Consider the following 21,151-nt stretch of genomic DNA (forward strand, 5'->3'; position numbering starts at 1 on the left):
GTCCTTTCATTTGGTATTCAAGGGGATTGTGTATGGTAAAACAGCTTGCTTCACATGCCTTTACAGAGTTTAGCCTAAGACTGCTTAGTCCATGCTACCCCTAGGATAGCTTGTCTATAAGGTTGACTTTACAACCTCCACCATAAGGGTTGCTTGGCATGATACAAGGTGATCACTAGAACTAGTGAGCATCATATATTAGGCCAACTTCTCATATCCTTGGCCCTTCGTTTTTGTTATCACACTTGCCCACTCCTGTGTGGTTGCTCTACTAGTCCCCGGAAGCATTCCTCTCTCAAACATCGTGAAGGTCTGCAGCAGCTGCCGGTGGTGAGTAACACTCTTGGGTTTGCAGGGGCAGCAGTAGCTGGCCATTTGCGGCGCTCCCTCTGATGACACAGTGTGATCTCTCTCACATGTACATGGTCGATCGCTCAGGTTCTAATGCTTCAATCCGGGCTCGGACACTCACATTTCAACATGGTAGCCTTCACTGGTGGCATTGGTAAACGCAGGCGTCGACCCTTACTTTTCACGGTGGTCCTTCCTCTGGCATTGGGGGTCGCCAACTTACTCCACGCACAGTGTATGGATCGATCGACATGACAGTCATGCACTCTTCACGGCAGCCCCCTCTGGCATACAGGGTCAACGACTTTACTCGGCACAGCAGTAATGCACCCTTCGCGGCTGCCACCTCTGGCACACTGGGTGCTGACTTTACTCTGCATAAGGGCTATGGTCCGTTTGGCATAGCAGTAATCCACTATTCACAGCAACCACCTGTGGCATATGGGCTCGCTGACTTGAATCTGCTCAGTGCAGCAGTCGCTTCCTCACACCTTACTACAGAGATTCACCTACCAGAATTCCCCCCTAGATGTCTCTTCCTTAAAGCACTTTTATTTTTTCTCACATAGCATACTAGCCTTGGCAAGCAAGCAAGCAGGCTCTGGTGATCAAGGCTCCGGGTCAGGTGGTCTTTGATTTCCCCATGTGATGTACCCTCACCCAGCTCAGCAGATCTTAGCACCAGTGCTGTTTACGGGTAGAAGTCTTGCAGAGCTCCTCTTCCTCGATATACAGCCTAACTGGATGCTTGGCAGTTGACAATTGTGGCAGTCTCACCTTCCCCTTCATTAATTTTTAAAACCCACTTTACTGAAGTTTGACAGCAAGTGTTGCATCATCATATTCAGCTGGAGCGGTGCAGTGAGAAGCATACCAATACAACATGGTCACAGTAAAAATCAACCATTTACATCGATAATTCATAATAGGAAGAGCATTTTCCACATACCATGTCATGATTGTAGGGACACCCCCATGTAGCATAAATGGGCTTTTTTTGTTGGGCACACCAGTCTACTCCTGTGCGCCACCACTGGAGTGAGGGGAGGTGTAGGCTTGTTCCACAATTAGGCTACATCTCTCTTGGCCACCAAACATGCCACTCTAACAAGGATCTGTTCAGAACAAGGGCCCCCAATTCCTCCACCATCCCAAGCAGAGCGGTACAGGGGTTCAACTCAAGAAAACGACCCAGGAATGCCAGTAAGCTCCCGGTCCACTCCTACCCAAAAGGAGCGCAGTGCCCGGCAGTTGTAGGACATAACGAAATCGTCCACAGGTTGTATGCAATATTCACTGTATGTGGAGTGGGGTGATGTAGGTGGCATGAAGATAGTCACCTGAACCATGCGCAGGCGGTAGGAAATCGCCAGCTCCTTGGGTGCAAAGCAGGCCTCACTCCAATCATCTGTATCCAACCTGCGCACCCAGTTCACCTATTTCTTGATGAAGGGAATCAAATCCATCGGGACCCTGGACAATCAGGGAGGGATAGATCACTTCCCCAAGCGCCCCAGTAAAATTTTGGCCTCAAGTGATCTGTACTCGGATAGCGGCATGTCTTGGGGATGTGCAACTGCAGTGCATGCCGCAACTGATGGAAGTATGGAAGTGGTAAAACTGTGTGTTGGCGGGTGTGTATTGGTCCTTCAAATCTTGGAAGTTGTCTCCTCTATAGACGTCCCCCAAGTATGTGATGCCTATGCAGTCCTCAAGGGTGGAAAGCTGCTGGATCCATTTATCCTGCATAGGGTAGTCATACCCGTCAAGTGACGGTCACACTGAACAAGACACAGGGCCACTTTCCAGTACTAGATCTACACCCGGGTGCAGGGTGGAAGTGTCTAGAGCAACCGAGATCCATAGAGGAGGCAGAGTAGTCCCTCAGAGCCCACCAGGTGAAGTTCCAGATTATAGGCAGGGTAATACCACCCCGATAAACCAATCGTTAATGGGTACCAGCTGCACCGCCAAATAGTATGCAAAGATGTTGGACAGGCCAAGGCCTCAGTCAAAGGGTAATTTGCACACCGAGTGGAATGCTACTCTGTGATGCTTGCCATTCCATATAAAAGCTGTAAGTTTTGAGGTCGGGGATTGGAACCACTTAGGGGGCATAGGGTAGGAAAAGTTCACCAAGACATATAAATAGCGGGGGAGACACAGTATCGTGAAGAGCGCAATGCACCCCATGAGATTCAAGGGATTTGCCTGTCCATGCAGGTCCCAATCAAGAGCCTGGACTAGGTGTTGAAAGTTAAGAGTCCACTCCAGGTCCAGAAGATGGGAAATGCGGATTCACAGATATTTAAAGGAGTTCTGTCGTTTTGGGATATCCGGATACCACCATCCCCTGCCCCTCCACCAAGATGGATTTACCTGTGTTAATTTGGAGGCCTGAGGCCCCTCCGTAAAAATGGAGAATCTCCAGGCATTGAAGTCCTCAGGGTCACCAAGGAACATGAGTATGTCATCAGCGTAGAGTTCTATTTGGTCCTCAAAACCACCCCCCATCTCCACCCCTGCACTTGTGCATCACAGAGAATGAGGCACAACCAGGGTTCAGGGTTCTATAGCTCGCACAAATAGTAACGGGGAGTGGTGGCAGCCCTGGCACTGGATTGGAAAGGGAGCAGACAACATACTGGGTCATTATAGAGGTGGTGAACCATACTATGGAAACTCACCCCCAGGGCCGTCCGCAGCCGGACAGTGTCCAGGAAGACCCAGGAGACCGTGTCAAAGGCTTTGGAAAAATCTATAATGAGTCGTGCGAGAGTGCCATCTATTATCTGCATCTGGGAGAGATCCGCCTGCACTCTACAGGTACAATTTGTGTGCTCCTGCCCGGCATACACCCACACTGGGCCGGGTGGACAAGAAGTCAGAGTGTGTTGGCCAGCTTGGTCGCCAAAACCTTAGCGCAGATCTTAATATCTGTGTTAATGAGTGAGATAGGGTGATAGGAGGAGCCTTGGGGAGCACCTAGGGGAGAACCACAATGGTGGCACAGTTCAAGTCTGAAGGGAACGATCCCTGCTGAATTGCAGTGTCATCAGTTTAATAGGTGAGGGATCAGTGTATACCATCATTTCTCATAGTACTCAATGGGATAACCATCGGGGCCTGCGGTTTTCCCCAATTGGAATTCTGATATAGATGAGTCTATTTTCTCTACCATCAGTAGTTGGTCTAACTTCATGGATTGAAGTTGGGATGGAGAGCATCAGGATGTCCCAAAGATTGGGGTTCTCTGAACAGCGGGTGTAGAGATTTTGATAGAATGTTGCGACCATTTGGGTGATTCTATGTAGTTTTTCTAGGAGGCGGCTGATTGGGTCTCATATGGCAGGCACCACTCTGGTGGAGAGGTCATGGCTCGCTAGCCAGTATAGCAATTTTCCAGATTCATCACCCCACTCATAGAGCCGCTGGGTAGAGGTCCTGCAGCATTGTTTGTCCTGCTCTAAGGAGACCTGTCACAGCTCAGTGCGTGCTAGAGCCAGGAGGTGACGAGTCTCCTCTGTTTTGTAGTGCTGAGAGCAGGTTTCCAATTGGAGTATCCATTTTTCAAGGTCTTTCACACATGCCTGCTGATGAAATTTACAGTGACGCACATAGCCCTTCAAGACTAACCATGGGCGGTGAACTACGCTCCACTTGCGGAGTTTGTGAAGTTGCGGCAACTTCGTGCTTCGCAGTGAACGCGAAGTTGTCGAATACTTTGCAATCTATAGCGTAGCGTAGTTGTTTTCTTCCTCGCGCGCTCAATAGCGTTCTCGCGTGCGCGGTAACGACTTACCGTGGTTCTGCATTCGCCTTCTCGATTTTCTCTCCCGGTCGCGTGCGCCACGAGGTTTGGAATCCGCCCGCACAATCCCGCGAGACTGTGCAAACACGATCATGTCATTTGGACGCGCGATCACGTCATTAGGGTGTGCGATCTTCCTTCCGGCGCAGTGTTGGTAAGATCACGTTTCCGAACACGCAGAAACTACAATCTGGCACAGAATATCTCTTGAGCATGATAAAACCTTCTCGAAAATGATCATTTTGCTCAGAAAAACCCCTCAGATTGTGATTTAGCTGTAGTCTTTTGTGCAAGGAGTCCTCTTTTTTTCTACTCTTTTTTTCCAGAGTAATGAAGTGCCCCTGAGTCTCCAACTTCCTGTTCCTGTCCAGCAGGCTCCTCCCAGTGCTTTGTCCATGTGCTGTCCACTTTCATTTGGATTTGGAGCTGGAAGGATCACTTTTTGTGTATGTCTGCTGCATCATATCATTGGATTGGATTTGAGGACTTTTGAATTTGAAATTTTATTTTAAAAGTAAGTTGGAGAATTGGTGTACATGTTTGTTTGATTTGGGCTTTTATTTATCTACAGTTTTCTGGGCTTTTCAATCCTTGTTAAAATTTATTGTTGAGGGAGGCCTGTACTTTCATGAGGGTCCAAGTTGTATTTCTTTGACATTTCATCCAGTAGGCCCAGAGGTACCCATGGGTCCAACCATGTTTCTGTTGTGTCTGTTGAATTTCAAGTCTTTAAACATCATGGATGGCATTGGATTCAATTGCAAACTCTGTATTTTGGAGTGGAATTTCTGTTTTTGGGTGTGTGTTAATTAAATATTGGCTTTTCAGCCAATAGGTAACCCTAGGAGTTCAAATAGTTAGTGTAGGCCTGCTTGAGTACATTGTATGTGCGTTCTGTGGGTGGCCTGGTCATGTGGTGGCGGCCATTTTGTGGGACCAGCCACTGTGCTTTTGCCATAGTCCTCCAAGCTTGTGGCCTACTCTGCGAGTAGGCCCATAGGTACTACTCGAGTCATCATGGGTGCATGAAAGTTAAACAACTGTTTTTGTGGTGTTTGTTTAATTTGTAACATCATGTATGGCATGGATGCCTTTCGATTAATTTGCAAAATGTGTTTTTTGGGGGGAAATTTCAGGTTTTGCGTGTGTGTTAAATAATATGGCTTTTTCTGCCAGTAACCCTAGGAATTCAGCTTGTGTAGTTGTGGTAACTTTGCACAGTGCGCCAACGTGCCCTTACAGTTTTTGTCTTATTCGTGCGCTCAATCTGCGTGCTCGGGCACGCGATAACGACTTTTTGTACTGTTCGCGCTGCCCAACACGCCGAATTTGCAATCTCGCAAGCAATATGTCTCGAGTTGCATAAAACCTTCTCAAAAATGATGATTTTGTTCATTTTGCAAAAAAAATCCTCAAGTTGTCATTTGGTTGTAGTTTTTGGAGCATAGAGTCATTTTTCTGTTTTCACTTTTTTTTAAAAAGAGGAAGGAAGTTCCCCAGAGACCTCAACTTCCTGTTAGTGTCCTTTGTATGAACTTTGTTGTTTGAGGGTGGGCTAACCATGTGGGTGGCAGCCATTTTGTGAAGCCAAGCATTGTCCTTTTGCCATAGGCATGCATTGCCTGTCTTCTCTTTCTTTTCATGTTATTGTGGGTGGAAAGGTCAGGTGGTGGCGGCCATTTTGTGTGATCTTCCACTATGCTTTTGCCATAGGCCTCCAAACGTGTGGCCTATTCTGCCAGTAGGGCTAGAGTCCCAGAGATAGTCATCGGGGTGCTTGATGTAGCTATTTCTATGTTGTCTGTTGAATTTAAACACCATTTAGGGAATGGATGGCATTGGATTGAATTCCCAAATGTGGTGTTTGGGGTGTAGTTAACTTTTTGGATGTGTGTTAATAAATGCCTTTGTTGTATGTTTTGTTGTTGTGTAACTTTCTAACCTTTTTAGCCATGCGGATTTTCTTTTTTGCATTAAGCTGTGATGTATAAATAACAGGCATCCTCCTTTGTCTGGCCATATAGGGATATAGGCCTGCTTAAGTTTATTGTATGTACTTACTTGTTGGTGGGCTGATCATGTGGGTGATGGCCATTTGGTGAAGCCAGGCATTGTGCTTTTCCCATAGGTCTGCATTGTCTGGTTTTTATTTCTTTTCTTTTTTTTGTGAGCGCTTAGCTATGTGGTGGCAGCCATTTTGTGGGACCAGCCACTGTGCTTTTGCCATGGCTTCTCCAAGCTTGTGGCCTACTTTGCCAGTAGGCCCAGAGGTGCTACTCAAGTTATGATGGGTGCATGAAAGTTAATCAACTGTTTTTGTGGTGTTTGTTTAATTTGTAACATCATGTATGGCATGGATGGCTTTGGATTGATTTGCAAAATGTGTTTTTTGGGGTGGAATTTCAGGTTTTTCCTTTGTCTGGCCATATAGGGATATAGGTCTGCTTGAGTTTATTGTTTTCTGGGCTTTACCCATGTGCCTGTGATGAGTGACCATGTGACTGGGGGCCGTGGTGGTGGTAGTAGTAGTGTGCTGTTTTGTTTTTGCCACATAGGCCTGTGTGTCTTTCCATTGTTCCTGTTGGCTTACTGTTTCCATCCCCATTGCTATCTGCTGCAGGTCACTGATGCTGCATCCATCCGACATGATGCACAAATTAAGGATAAACAAGTTCCACTTCCACTACATTTGTATTTTAGTTCTTTGCTATTCTTAGTCTTACTTAGTCACAATTGGTGGGCGCCATCTTGGGTGGGTCTGGGGAAGCGCTGCATTAGTGGGCGCTCTAGTAGGCAGGCAGAGCAGCCAGAGCCCTATATAAACCGGACCCATGGCGCGCAGCGTGTAAGCCTGCGCCACGCCGGAGTCACGCCAGAGTCCAGCCCGTCTGCGCCCGTCCGCGCTAAGGACGGGCTGGACGTCTGGCCGGCTGGTCAAAATGAGGCGGGTCCATCGGCCGGTAAGTACTCGTGACAGGAGATGTTAAGGCTTAAGCCCTTAAGATTATTGTGTTATCATAGACGCTCTCCTGAAGATCTTCTTTCATCTCCTCACTGCGGTTGCTTTATGTCCTGCCCTAGTGGCCCTGCTCTACCTCCCTCCACTCATTTATTATACCCTCCGGTGGACATAGGAGTCAATATGAGGCAAGAAGACTGTATTCTTGTTAATGCCCGCTCACTTATTAAGAACAGCATTATGTTTAAGGAGCTTGTACTCGACAGAAAGCCTTCGTTGGTCTTTGTCACGGAGACTTGGGCAAAGGACTCCTCTGGCCCTGACCTTATTGAAACAGTCCCGGAAGGGTATTGCCTGGCACGGCATGATAGAGTGGGCCGGGTGGGTGGGGGGGTTAGCTGTTCTTTATAAGGAGTGCTTCCACTGCCTCATTACACCGGTGAAGGTTCCCAGGGATACCTTTGAAGCACTCTATTTCTCTTTGACAGGCCCCCATAAATTCACATTTAATGGACTTCTGGTCTATCGCCCTCCTGGCCCCAGAGCCGACTTTGGACAGCAACTGCTCCATACTCTAGAGCCTTATTTTGGCTGTGAAAACCTAACGGTTCTAGGAGATTTTCATTTCCATCTCGAGCTGTTAGGGACCCATGACACTCTCTCCCTGCTGGATATTATGTTGGCTTGTGGACTTTCCCAACTGGTGAAAGCTACCACTCATCGAGCAGGACATACGCTCGACGGAATTTTTTCTAACGATCGGAGGTTGACAGTAAAAGATCCCTTTTTTCTGTCATGGTCAGATCATCTGGCCGTACCATTTACTATGTCCTGTCCAATCTTGGATGGTTTTAGAAATATTCCAAGTAAAACGGAACTACGTAGGAACCTGAATAATATTAAGGAAGGTTCCTTTATACCTTGGATATCGAGCATGCCTTCCCCCCTGGGGGACAATGTTCAGTTAGCTGTCCTACAATATGATAAGACCATTACAGAGGCCTTGGAAGTATTGGCCCCTATACGGCCATGCTATTCTGCTAGGAAAAGACCTTCAGCCCCGTGGTTTACGGAGCATTTAAGATTACTCCGACAAGAAGCCAGGAGACAGGAGCGTCTATGGCATACCAGCTGGGATCTAAGGGATAAGGATACCCATAAGATCTTGATAAGAAAGTATAAATTGGAAGTTATCAGGGTAAAACAAGAATACTTTACTGCCCTGACTTCCTCACTTTCCTCTCCTAAAGAGCTCTTTAGGATAGCGGATTCCCTTACTACCCTTCAGACCCCCGACCCGGTGATTGCGTCCCAGGAGCTCTGTAACAACATAGCGTCTTTCTTCCAGACTAAAATCCTGGACATTTATACTGCTCTAGAGTTACTGAGACCTGTTACCACCGAGCCCGCTGTCCCCGCTGCCCTGGACCCTGCTCTTTCGGAGAGACCTCAGGCATGCTGCCTGGAATCCTTCCCTTCTCTCCCCCTACAGGATGCAGAGACACTTCTTGATAAAATTAAATCTGCCTCTCCTCTAGATGTTTGCCCGCTTAAGATCCTAAAGCAGTGTAGAAATTCTCTTCTACCCCCTCTTGTAGACATCATGAACAGGGCCATGAGGGAGGGTATTTTTCCTCAGCAGTGGAAAAATGCAGTAGTTAAACCTTTACTCAAGAAACCCTCTCTCGACCCTGGGGTACTAAAGAATTTCCGTCCCATCTCACTGCTCCCAGCCCCCGCGAAGATGTTAGAAATCCATCTGAACAAACATCTTGCGGCCTTCGTGGAAAATTCGGGCTGCTTAGATCCCTCCCAGCATGGATTCAGGAGGGAACATAGCACCGAGTCTGCCCTCACCATAGTACTGGATAACATCCGCTTGTGTGTGGATAGGGGACAGACCTCCCCCCTGATCCTTTTAGACCTTACAGCCGCCTTCGATACCCTTTCTCCCTCAGTCTTAACATCTCACCTGAGGGAGATTGGGGTTCAGGGGGAGGCATTAGCTCTACTTACCTCTTTCCTCGATCAACGAGAGCAAAGAGTGAAGCTGGGTACATTTCTATCTCCATCCCTGTCTGTGCAATGTGGGGTCCCTCAAGGGTCGGCGCTGAGTCCGACCCTTTTCAACATCTATGTGACCCCCCTTGCCAGACTAATTAGATATTTTGGGATGGAGGTAGTCTCTTATGCGGATGACACCCAGATCCTCGTCTCTCTCTCCCAGCCAGTTATTCCGACAGCCTCCAATTTTAGATCTTGTATGGAGGCTGTCGGACAGTGGAGGATTCACAATTCGCTGAAACTGAATGGGGAGAAGACTGAGGTGATGGTGTTCGGAGGTAAGGAGGAGGTATGGTCAGCCGATTGGTGGCCAGACTCACTGGGAGCATGTCCTGTCCCTGCTGCATCTGCTAAAAATCTCGGGGTAGTGATTGATCCAACCCTCAGTATGTGTCAACAGGTAAACAGGACCATCTCTACCTGTTGGGGTATCCTCCACATACTGAGGAAGATCAGGCACTATCTCTCGCAGCAGGCTAGGAAACAACTGGCAGTTGCTCTAGTGGGCTCTCGTCTTGACTACTGCAATGCGCTGTATGCGGGACTGAATAAAAGTCTGCTGCAGCGCTTGCAGGTGGTCCAGAACGCAGTGGCTAGGTTTGCTCTGGATCTACCTCGAGGCACCTCGTCCACCCTGGCCAGAAAACGACTTCATTGGCTCCCCATGGAGGACCGTATTTTGTTTAAAATCTTGTGCCTGATCTATAAGGCTTTAGCGAAAAACAACCTTGTAGAAATTGGATCTATCTTGTCCTGTTATAGTCCTTGCAGGACATTACGTTCCTCAAGCAAGGCTTTTCTATCAGTCCCTCGTATTCGAAAAGCTAGATGGGGTGGTAAAGCCTTTTCCACCTTGGCACCCAAGTGGTGGAATGTTCTCCCGGGGGAATTGAGGTCTCTCCCTACCCTGCAGTTATTTAGAAAGGCCCTGAAGACTCGTCTTTTTGCGCACGCATACCTGTAGCCTGATTTGCCATTTTTTGATTCATTTTGTTAGGCGCCTTGATACCTCAGGGTTTTAGTTGTGCGATATAAATTATTTTCAATCAATCAATCAATCAATACTGAGTGTACTAACACTACTAGTAATTAAAATTAAAGCGCAACAAATTCCACATTTGACTGATGTTCTTCTGCCTTCTTTGCTTGTGGGTGCACAAAAGACTGAGGAGGAGGTGTCTGTCATCATTCATCGCCCGTTGTACTGCCAGACGGACGTCCTTCTGTTGTACGTGACATGTGGTGTAACCTGACCAGACATCTCTGCAACTTGTGCAACTAAGTGCTGCTGACATCTGAAGAAGATGGGCCCAAAGAAACCAGGTACCAGGTCCTCCAAGACCAAGAAAGGTGCTGAAAAGAAGGAAGAACAGAAGAAGGAAGTGACCCTTAAGTATGGTGTTGACCCCAAAACCTTTTTTGGGAAACCAAAAACTACACCTGCAGCAGCGGTGTCCGGGGGGCAAGCTGGGGCCAGCACCTCTGCCACAGTGGGACCAACCCACCAACTCAGGCCCAAGCAGATGAGTGCGGAAGAGGTAGCCAACCTAATGGTGGAAAGCAGTGATGCTGAGCCTGACTTAAACTTGTCGCTATCTCAAAGTAGTACACAATCAACGCATGAGGGAACACAGCAGATAAGTGGTGAACAACAAGAACCGCAAACACCACCCGCAATAGAAGTTGTTGTTCCTCCCAAAGTAGGGGCAGTTCAGGAAATTGAGCCTCAGGCAGAGCAAGAAGAAGAGGAAGTCACTCATGCAGGAGATCTATTGTCTTCCAAATCCACACCAAGGAAAAGGAGGGTTAGTCCATTGAGTTCTTCGCCAAGCATCCCTTCTGATGATCTAGATCTGGAGCCACAACCACCTGAGCATGAGAGGGAGACACATCCCAAGACCAGGCTAGGGAAAAGGAAGGTTCCAGAAAGCCTTACACTTATGGAGGTCGATGTAGAACAGCAGGATAATGATGATGATGAGTCTGACCCAGTCATCACAAGCATCACTCCCGGCCCCGAGGACATGGAGACCAACATTTTTAGCCTATCCAGAATGGTTGCGACTAGTAGGGATGTAGCACGCATACCTCCAACACAGGCAACACCAACACGACCTCCAGCTTCCATATTTACATTAGCAAAGGGCCGGCAGAGTCCTACATCCAGCACAAGCACCACCTCAGCAGAATCAGGTAGTGGTACTACTGCGTAGCCACATAGTCAAATACAACATACACCCTCCAGTTCATCCGGCATTGGAAGAGGCACCTCTAGCAGGAGACAAAAGTTAAGCTCCCCAGTGTGGGACTTGTTTACGGTTAGCGTAAAGGAGGAGAACATTGCTGTATGCTCCATTTGTCATTCCTCTGTTAGTCGTGGTAAGCTTGGTACAAACTATGCTACCGGAGGCCAAATGACCCACTTACACCACGCAAACAAGTGGGAGGACCACCTTCGTAGCATAAAAACTGGAACCATTGATGTTGGTGGGGATAAACTAGTGCAAGGTCCACTCACGGTCGAACAGGAAGAAGAAGAAGAGGGAGACATTCTATCTGGTAGTGGTACACAAAGTAGCCCTGTCCCCAGCACTGCAGTGGTACAGCCCACATCCTCCGCATCAGCAAGATCTCAGTGGCACAAGAGTAAGAGTCAGCCGGAGACACCAAGGAGTACCGCGATGCAAAGTGCTGCGTCGAGCCAAACAGAAAGAAATACCACGCAGCGTACCATTCTTAGCATGTTTACTAGGCAGGAGGGAAAGTATGAACACAACCACCCAATAGCACGCTTGTACAGTGCTAAGCTGGCTAAAACGTTAGCACTGGACCTTCTCCTTTTTTCTTTTGTTGAAGGGGTAGGTTTTCTGGAATTTGTGACAACCATCTGCCCAAAATGGAGGTTCCCAGCCGCTACTATTTTACCAGAGTTGCTGTTCCAGCACTACATCACGACATGCTGGAATTGCTTGGAAAAGCCTTACATCAGAGTGCTATTCATAGTATCCACCTGACAACAGACATGTTATTAATATTATTATTATTATTAGGGTTTTGTAGAGCGCATAGTAACCCGTAAGCATCCCAGCGCTGAAACCAAGACAGTCGCGAGGGTGGGTTGTCAGGGAGAAAGGAAGAAGGGGGATCAGGGGAAGAGGTGCGTTTTCAGTAGTTTCCTGAATTGGAGGTGATCTGATTCCATCCTTAGTTTCCGGGGGAGGGTGTTCCATAGGCTGGCCGCGTTCACAGAGAATCGCCGTCCGCTTGTGCGGGCCTTTTTCACTCTGTGAACTGTGATGAGGTGTTCGTGGTCCGAGCGGAGGGATCTTGTGGCTTTGTAGGGCGTGATATAGTTTTTAAGGATGGGGGGCCTTTGTCATGTAAGAGTTTATGGGCCAGACAGAGATCCTTGAATTTAACTCTTTCTCTTACTGGCAGCCAGTGGAGGTGCTTCAAGGCTGGTTTGGCCGATGATCTGGCCGGGGTGTTGGTGAGAAGCCGGGCCGCGGCGTTCTGAATTCTTTGTAATTTGTTGAAGGTAATCCAGCCTAGATAGAATAAGGCCTTGGATAAGCAATTTCCGGAAGATGGAAGGGAGCAAGGGGAGGATTTTCCTGACTGATCTAAGAAGCCCAAAACAAATCCCAGCAGTTTTTTTAGCTTGGGTTTTGAAGGACAGGTCTTTCTCTAGTCAGATTCCCAGGCTCTTGATATCGGTTTTGGGGACCGGGGGTTCACCCAGACAGGGTGTGGACCAGTTGCCAAGCCACTGATTGCATGTGCATCACTGCACACTAGATCTCTTTTTCAGGTGTTAGAGAAAAGCTATCTGTAGGCGTTGACACTGTTGAGATTTTTAATGAGACTTGCAGACATGCAACTGTAGCCATGTTTGCTATGGAGAAATCTCATACTGCTGCAAACATTTTGGCTGAGTTTAACAGCAAGGTCTTTGAATGGCTGCGACCAAGAGGGCTTAACATTGGTTTTGTTGCCACGGACATTGGCAGTAATGTAGTTAAGGCCATGAAAGATGGTGGCTATTTCAGGGTCCCGTGTTTGGCACACTGCATTAACATTGCTTTCATTTTTCAGAAAGTCTTGAACAACAAAGTCAGCAACTTACTGACCACCTGCAGAAGAATATGCACACATTTCAACCATTCTTTTAAAGCCCGGAAGCAGCTAAGGGTCATTCAACGTGATCATAAAATGCCAGTCAAAGCACTCATCCAGGAGGTGCCAACACGTTGGAACTCAACTTATTACATGCTTGATCGTCTCTTTGAGCAATACATACCACTTAATGCCTATGTCATGACAAGAAGATTAGAGGATCCTACTGTGAAAGCCATGACCGTTGAGTTGTGGCAATGGGACCTCATTAAATGTCTGACAGAGATGCTACTTCCTTTTGAGGTCTTCACACGTGCAGTCAGCAGGGAGGACTGTTCTATGGGCCAAGCTATCCCATTGTTGTACATACTAGAGCAACAGCTGAAGGAGGTGTCTGAAACATACAAAGGTGTGGAAGAAAAAGTAGACGCATGTCATTTGGCGAACGTCTTAGCCGCCCGCTTATCTGAAAATACAAGGATTCAAAATAAGATTGTGTCACGTCGACATTACATTACTGCCACAATTTTGGATCCACGGTACAAATTATTTCTGAACAGTAATGCAGTAATTCCTTTTTCAGAAGGGGATGTTGCCAAGTACAAAACTTTAATAGCTGAGGAAGCCACTGATTTAGAAAACGAACGGCTCTCAATTAGAGGCCTGCCAATGCCAGCCCAGGACAGTGCAAGTACTACAGGGCATCCTCCAGAGTCAAGTTCTTCTTCAGAGCATGAGAGCAGTGCATTTGCTTCCCAGCAGTCACCAACACTACCGATAACATCAACAACAGCACCAACAGGATCTGATTCATCAGACACAACAAAAAAAAATAGCTGCTTGGTTTCTACAGAAAGGGATGGGTAAGTCCGTTGCTGTTGCAAAGTCAAAAGAGGCCAAGCAAATTGGAGCACCACTGAACATTAAGCGAATGGTCCAGGCCTATCTAGATGACACAACTGAGGTGTTCATGGAGCAAAGCCCATTGGTGTATTGGTATGAGAAAAGAAGCCAATGGCCAGTGCTCAGCAGGCTGGCGATAAAGTATCTGGCTTTCCCTGTCGCAAGTGTCTCTTCTGAACATGTTTTCAGTGCTGCTGGTGCCATTGTAGCTGTGAAAAGGACCAGTCTCTTGCCCAAAAGCGTGGAGAGGTTAACCATGATCAAAATGAATCAGCACTTCATACCACCGGACTACAAAATACGTGAATCACAGCAGGAAGAGGAGAGCTACTCTGAAGACATAACTAGTGGATTACATGTCCTACTTCTATCCGAACCACCAGGGTTTGAGAACGAGCTCCTCTTCCCTGACAACTAGGCTTTCAAATTGTTACTTTCTCCCTTCCTTTATTTGTGTATATCTGTCTTTCTGGTTCAAACCAAACCACAATAAATCCATCACCACCATCTCTTATTTATATTGACCTATTGGAGTTGCATGTCTGTGCATTTAACTGTCCACTCCACTCCTCAGAGTCCTGCTCCATCTTCCTGACTCACCCTAAATACATTTCCATCTTGCCAGAAATTGGATGGAGATGGAGAATAGTACAATAATGTAGCCTCTAACAGTCCCTCCATAACAAGTGAAACGCACGTGACTATAGCCATCTTCTGTTTTGTTTCCAATCCGAAACTCATCACTGTCTTAAGACTACCACCTCTGTCTGCAGGCATACACAACTCTTCACTGTCAGAACTTGAGCAGGCATCCAAAACTAAAGTAAACACGGCTTCACTTTTTAGAAGGCTCGGCATCTCTGATCTGACAGCCAAAGAGAAGAGCAAGACCGGTATATCTATTTATTTATTTATTTTGAAAGTTTTATAGAGCGCGAACAAGATCCTTACGGATATCAGAGCGCTTTACAGACAGAGTGTGAATAAGAATGCAAATGACTAATGATTAAGCAAAAACGTTTGAGAAAATAGATGAAAATGGTTACAACATAAAGGCAAGCAATGTAAGGAGGTAACGATGCAAGGAGGTCAATATACATACAGAATACAATATAAATAGTCTCAAGCTGAAAAGTATTGAGTTACTAGATTACATACAAAAATACAATATAAATAGTCTGAGGAGAAAAGGTATTGAGTTATCAGAATACAATAGTCAGAGTTCATGGAAATTTGGCTAAGAGGAGAGCTTTTACTTCTTTTTTGAAGGATGCTGTGGATGAGATAAGTCTGATTTCTGGAGGGAGGGCATTCCATATCCTGGGAGCCATTCCTGAGAAGGAACGCTTATAGGTTTTTTTCTTGTGGAATCTCATAGGTTTCAAAAGAAGATTGTCTGCGCTTCTTGTCGCTCTTGATCCACCAGAGATTGTCAGTTTCTGAGCGAGATAACTGGGACACAATGTATCCAAGCCGCCTCAGTCTGAAAGTCTTCTAGCTCAAGAGTCTTGTCTTTTTGCACTATACCGTAATTGATGTTTTTTTTCCATTCATTTATTTTTTAATACTCCTTATGTTTTTCGATCAACACCTACAGGCCGGCCTTTTACCCAGTGCTATTATACTTGGAGCAACAACTCACAATTACCTTACCAATCCTCATCAGCCAGCCAGCGGCACCCAAGAATGATGTGCAGAGTGTCCATGGAATGGAGGACCAAGATGAATGACAAGATACAACTATACATTTGGACCTGGATAATACAGTAACTTTAGTATCATTTTCGTCTTTTTTTTTTATTTTATTTTTTTAAACTGTTTTTATTGACACATCGGCATAAATCACAGGTTGTTTACATTCACCATGCACAATTAGGTTATTTGACCCAAGACAAGTATTCGAGTTCACCTCTCCATACTTTTGAATAACATCACTCATGAGCTTGGGCAATTTGTTTACAATTATCACTCTATTCTTCCCCAGAGTCATCGTCAGATTTGCCTCCATCAGAGTCTGGTATCGGATCGCATATATCCCCCCGGTATGCATTCCATGTAGCCCATATTTTAGTCCATTTCCGTGGGCACTTACGGTTTATGTAGACTGTTCTCATTTTTGTCTTTTTAATGATTTGATTCCTTTTTTCTCTGCATTCATTTTACGACTGTGTTACTCTGTTTGCTAATTGCTCCCTACAACTATTTTTTAATTTGCTAGCTTTCAGCCCGGTACAGCAGGTAATTAAGGTTTCTCTGAGGGCATACAGCCAAGGCAAATTTCATATAATACTACTTCCCTGTACTGTCTAATTGTGTAGTAATAGTTACGTACCACTCATCAACCATCAAGTTATCTTCATCATGCATGCATTTCCTTTTTCTACCTTTATAGATTTATTGGATAGTGGATCATCGTCGTCTTCAAATATTGTTTTGCTTTTGTTGTCTCTATGCGTACTGTTTTTCTTTGTCAAACCTTTCCCCAAACCCCCTTCCCATCCATTCATCAAACCGTAACCATCTTCCCCTGGGCTGTGTGATTTTATATTGAGGTGTGATGTGACTACATTAAATCTACACCAACAATTGATCACACGCTTGCTGGGGCAGATGTGGTGAAAGCAACACTAATTAAATGTCAATGAGGCAGGGCGAGGATCTTCTTCTGCTTGCCCATCCATGCTCAGTGTATATACAAGCCAATTAATTTTCCAAAGGGACCCACGGAATACATCATAATTAATTGCCGGAATTGATTGGATTTACAGCATTAAAGTTTACGAATTAGGATTGTGTTTAAGTCACTCCTTCAACACAACTACAGTTTAACTTCTTAGCTTCTTGTACTAGGCTGTCCCCGCCACCATTGTTTTCTTTTAATTTAGCAGTTACAATATTGTTTGTTTGGCAGTCTTCTTATGTACTGTACTTTTCTACTACTCCCACAGTCTCTCTCAGGCAAAAGACTGTCTCATTTTTTTTTGTTTGCAAATGCTAGTGCCAGTGTCTACTACTACCACCACAACCACGGCATATTCTCCATTCTCTTGGGAAACCATGTAGCCATTGCTGTGCCGAACTTAATCCTCATCAATCATAGGTAAGATAAGTTTGCTGGGAGGTATAATGGACTAGGAGGAGCGACTGGTAGTACTAGTTGGACAAATATAACTCAGTGAGGGGTACCGCATCTATCTGTTTGCATGTTACAAAATTGGCAGATTATTTAAATCAAACACTGGCTGCTGCCCTGCATCTGCAAGTTAACCTTGTGACGTACATTAATTTGTGAAACAGTAACCCGCCCCACAAAACATTAACATCGTATGTGTAAGTATAAATAACATTTATTTCCATAACAAAAATAGACTATCCCACACCTCACCCACCCATCTCCCTAACCCCAACCAATGTCCATGTCCAACCAATGTCCAAAAAATAAGAAACGCCAACACCCAATTCCCACCCACCAACAGGCTTTAAGGTGTTTGTCCACCAGGATTTGTACGCGCTCGTCTAATTGGTCCTCCAGCGGAGCCATCCGGAGGAGAAGTTGCTGGCGAAATGCACGGCACTTAGATTTGCATCCATGTGGGGGGGGGAGCAGATGTTGACAAACGGTGGGCAGCTGCCTGATCGCGGCTTCGTACTCCTGCAGGTGGGGCCTGGCTGGGGCCCGGGGCATTGGAAGAGGCAGCAGCTGCTGCGCCGTCTTCTCCTCCTCCTCCTCCTCCTCCTCCTCTGCCTGAGCCACCAGCTGGTGGTATTCCTCAACGATGGCCTGCAGTTTCCGTTGCCGGGCCCTGGCTGCCAACTCCTTCCGTGTTGGTTTTTGGGAAGGAGGATCTATAAAGAAAGAAACAGAATTGTAACCAAAACTCTTAGTAAAACAGTAACACAAAATGAATTCAACACATAGTGGCACAGTAGCACTAGCAAGCGCAGTACATAACATTTGTGGTAAGTATCTATCCTCCTGCTTCCCCGGCCTCTAACATTTGTTGGAGTTTTTTTCCGGCATTATACTTGCCCTAGTACTATGGATGGACTCCAGTACACCGAAGAACACCAGTCTTTTTCTTATCTCTAGTTTAGATAAATTACATAACCTTGTTGTAGGCTGTAGCCGGCAAGCCAGCTCAGGCAGCTAAGCTTGCGTCCAAGACCAACATACGAGTCAATACGCAGACGCCTGTTACTTTTATTTACTAAGCTGCAGGTGGGGAAGCTAGTATATTTTTCGATTACGGGTGGCACTGGCCATACTCTCTCTGTTACATGAAGGGCAATTGCTCAATTTCACTTTCATTGTGCCCTGGTGACTACAAAAAGGCAGATTAATAATAATATAATATACTTCTGATCCAATGATCATTACTTATATAGAACAACATATCAGTCCAGTAGCGGTCAGAGGTGGGAGTGCTGGCGGGCGGTGACGTGGAGAGGGGCAGGGTGGGGGGAGCAAACTGTGGATTGTGGGCAATTACTGGTAAGTAAACATATAAATAAATAAAACAAATTTTGTTGTGCGCACTGCATTCAGAATCTATAGTTTACCACCCCCCACCCTGGCCCTCCCACTCCCCACATCACCACCCTCCAGCACTCCCACCACCGACCGCTAATGCATAAGGTACTTTATTCATTGATTGTGTAACCAACAAATAGGCCGCCCTCTGCAGGCTGGCTCAGCTGACACAATCGGAAAAAAATTAACATAGGTAGGAAGTGATCCTTGGATTCAGAGGAAGGCGCTTGATAATATATATGATGTGCTTGCAAACTACAGAGTCATTAACTGTATTCTGAAATGAAATCCTTATTTTATATAATATATGATGACCTTCTGCTTTGCTACTCTGGCACAGTTTCTTTTACATTATCTTCAAAGTAAGACTCGTCTGCATCCAGTGACGGTCTCCACCTATGATGAATACATCCAGAGGGCATCCATCCATTAAAAGTAAATGTCTATCATTCTTTTGTTATATGTATCACTTAACAAATCTTAGTTGGTTTCCCTTTCACCAACAACCACACATGCCTCCACTCCTTCCTTCCTTGCCTTGGCTTTGGGTGTGACACAAACACCTCTGATTCTTGCTATCCACTATCCACCCACATTGTGTCGCCTACCCAGGCAGGCATCTTCTTTCACCTTCCACCCATCCTTCAACAACCCATGCATCTGATTCCTATCAGCCACCTGCATGCTGCTTCCAAAGTATCCTTCTCTGCTAGTCGTATTACATCTCTTTCGTCCTTCCTCATTCCACCCTAGTTCTTTCCCTTTTTGTTCAACACATCCATCAAGGTCATCTGATCTGACTTTTAGTCTTCTCCATAACTTTCACAGCTGAGTTGGAGTCTGATAGAAGAGGCCTTTGTTTACATAACTCACGCTGGTAATGCTATTACTAATGCATTGGTAATGCTAAGTAAAGGGTGTCTTCTTCAACCGTTGTATATTGTTCAGTACAACTTCAAGTTCATACTTATATAAGTCTCATAGTACAGTGAGTGAAGTGTTCCCCTTCCAGCTAGTAATACCAATAAGTAATGAATATAACTTCCCACCGCTGCTGTTTCCTCCCCCACTGGTGCTCCTGCAGCTGCCGCATCTCCTGCCCTCTCCTGAATGGCAGCATTGGCATCGCTGCTGGCCCCGCCGGCACTGGTGGTTGGTACTAGTAGTGCACCTATAAAAACAAGTACACCTTTTTAGATGCATGTACACCTCCCCCTATTTTACTCGTTTTCACCAGGAAGGAAGATTGAAAAAACAGTTAAAGTACAACATATATCATCACTAGTCCAAATTGCGTACTACAGTAGAGTCAGTAGATAGACATTAGTAGTATTATTATATGGTCCCTAAGGTCATCTCATCTCTACTCCTACTCTAGTCTTTGGAAAGTTAGCCTGAGCCAAGTAACCATTTTAGATTCATGTCTACTCTTTTGCGCATGTTACCTCGCAGCTTGATGCGCAGTAAGACGCCTTTGAGGCCACATGAGTGTTTCATACAAGTGAAGAGGTTGAAAAACAAGCCACTTTTTTTTAATGGAGTTTGGTTAGTCCCTATTGCTTAGCCATAATGTTACACTTTTTGGCATGACTGCAAAAAGCTTGCATAATTGTATTATACTGTCTAACGTGCCCCATTTTTCTCATAATAGGCAGAAGATTCCCTTCTACGAACCAGAGATTTGCAGAGCTTATGAAAGATGCCTGTAACCAGTATACGTTCAATGGTGAGGGGTCTCCCAATATTCACACAGATCTCTATCATGCACTACTTGTTCAAATGTTTAGTTTTAATCTTCTTTATTTTGCATGTTGGAGCTGGATGTAATTTCATGGAACAACTTACAAAGCTTGTTATTATTTGAAAAAATAAACCTTTTGAACTTGCACATAGACTCTGGTATATTTGGTGTGGTGTTGTGGACTTACACGAGTGAGTGAGCGAAAGGGTGTTATGTTCTGGGTTATGTAATAAAATCATTTAGTATCTTCGTGTGGAGGTTCGGGACATAACGACTAATGACTGAGACACTATAGCTTGTCGGTCAGTGAATTCTGGGTTCTGAGTTCTGACTGAGGTGTAAGTAAGGTCCAACCTCCCATCACCAACATCCTATTTTCTTGTGCATAGTTCTGTATGTGCAGAATACCCACAACAGTAGTAGTATGTACTACTATCCTAACAAAAATACTAGACAAACATCTGGTTGCGCATTTTGTTGGTGGGAATTGTCAAAGCCTATAGATTAAAGAGGACAACGCAAAGGACAGGAGTTGACCGAGTGGCTACAGCTATTGTTCTATCACAGCTTTATTCAAAAGAAAACCTTAACTAAAGAGTGGCCAACAGGGCAAGCTTAGCTACAGACAGTGTAATAGTAGTAGAACAGAGAGTCATAGCAGAGGCAGTTTGAAGG

At 45.7% G+C, this 21,151-nt stretch overlaps 1 long non-coding RNA gene across 2 annotated transcripts in view; it reads left to right on the forward strand.

The window, feature by feature from the left end:
• Window positions 1-20,623, forward strand: part of LOC144762627 (uncharacterized) — a 169,913-nt gene extending 149,290 nt beyond the window's left edge. For both annotated transcript variants that reach the window (XR_013596114.1, XR_013596115.1), the window contains exon 4: window positions 20,387-20,623. This is a non-coding gene — a long non-coding RNA (uncharacterized LOC144762627). The remainder of the gene's footprint in view (window positions 1-20,386) is intronic.
• Window positions 20,624-21,151: the final 528 nt, after the last annotated feature.

Source organism: Lissotriton helveticus, chromosome 6 (assembly GCF_964261635.1).
Source record: "Lissotriton helveticus chromosome 6, aLisHel1.1, whole genome shotgun sequence".
Lineage (NCBI taxonomy): Eukaryota > Metazoa > Chordata > Amphibia > Caudata > Salamandridae > Lissotriton > Lissotriton helveticus.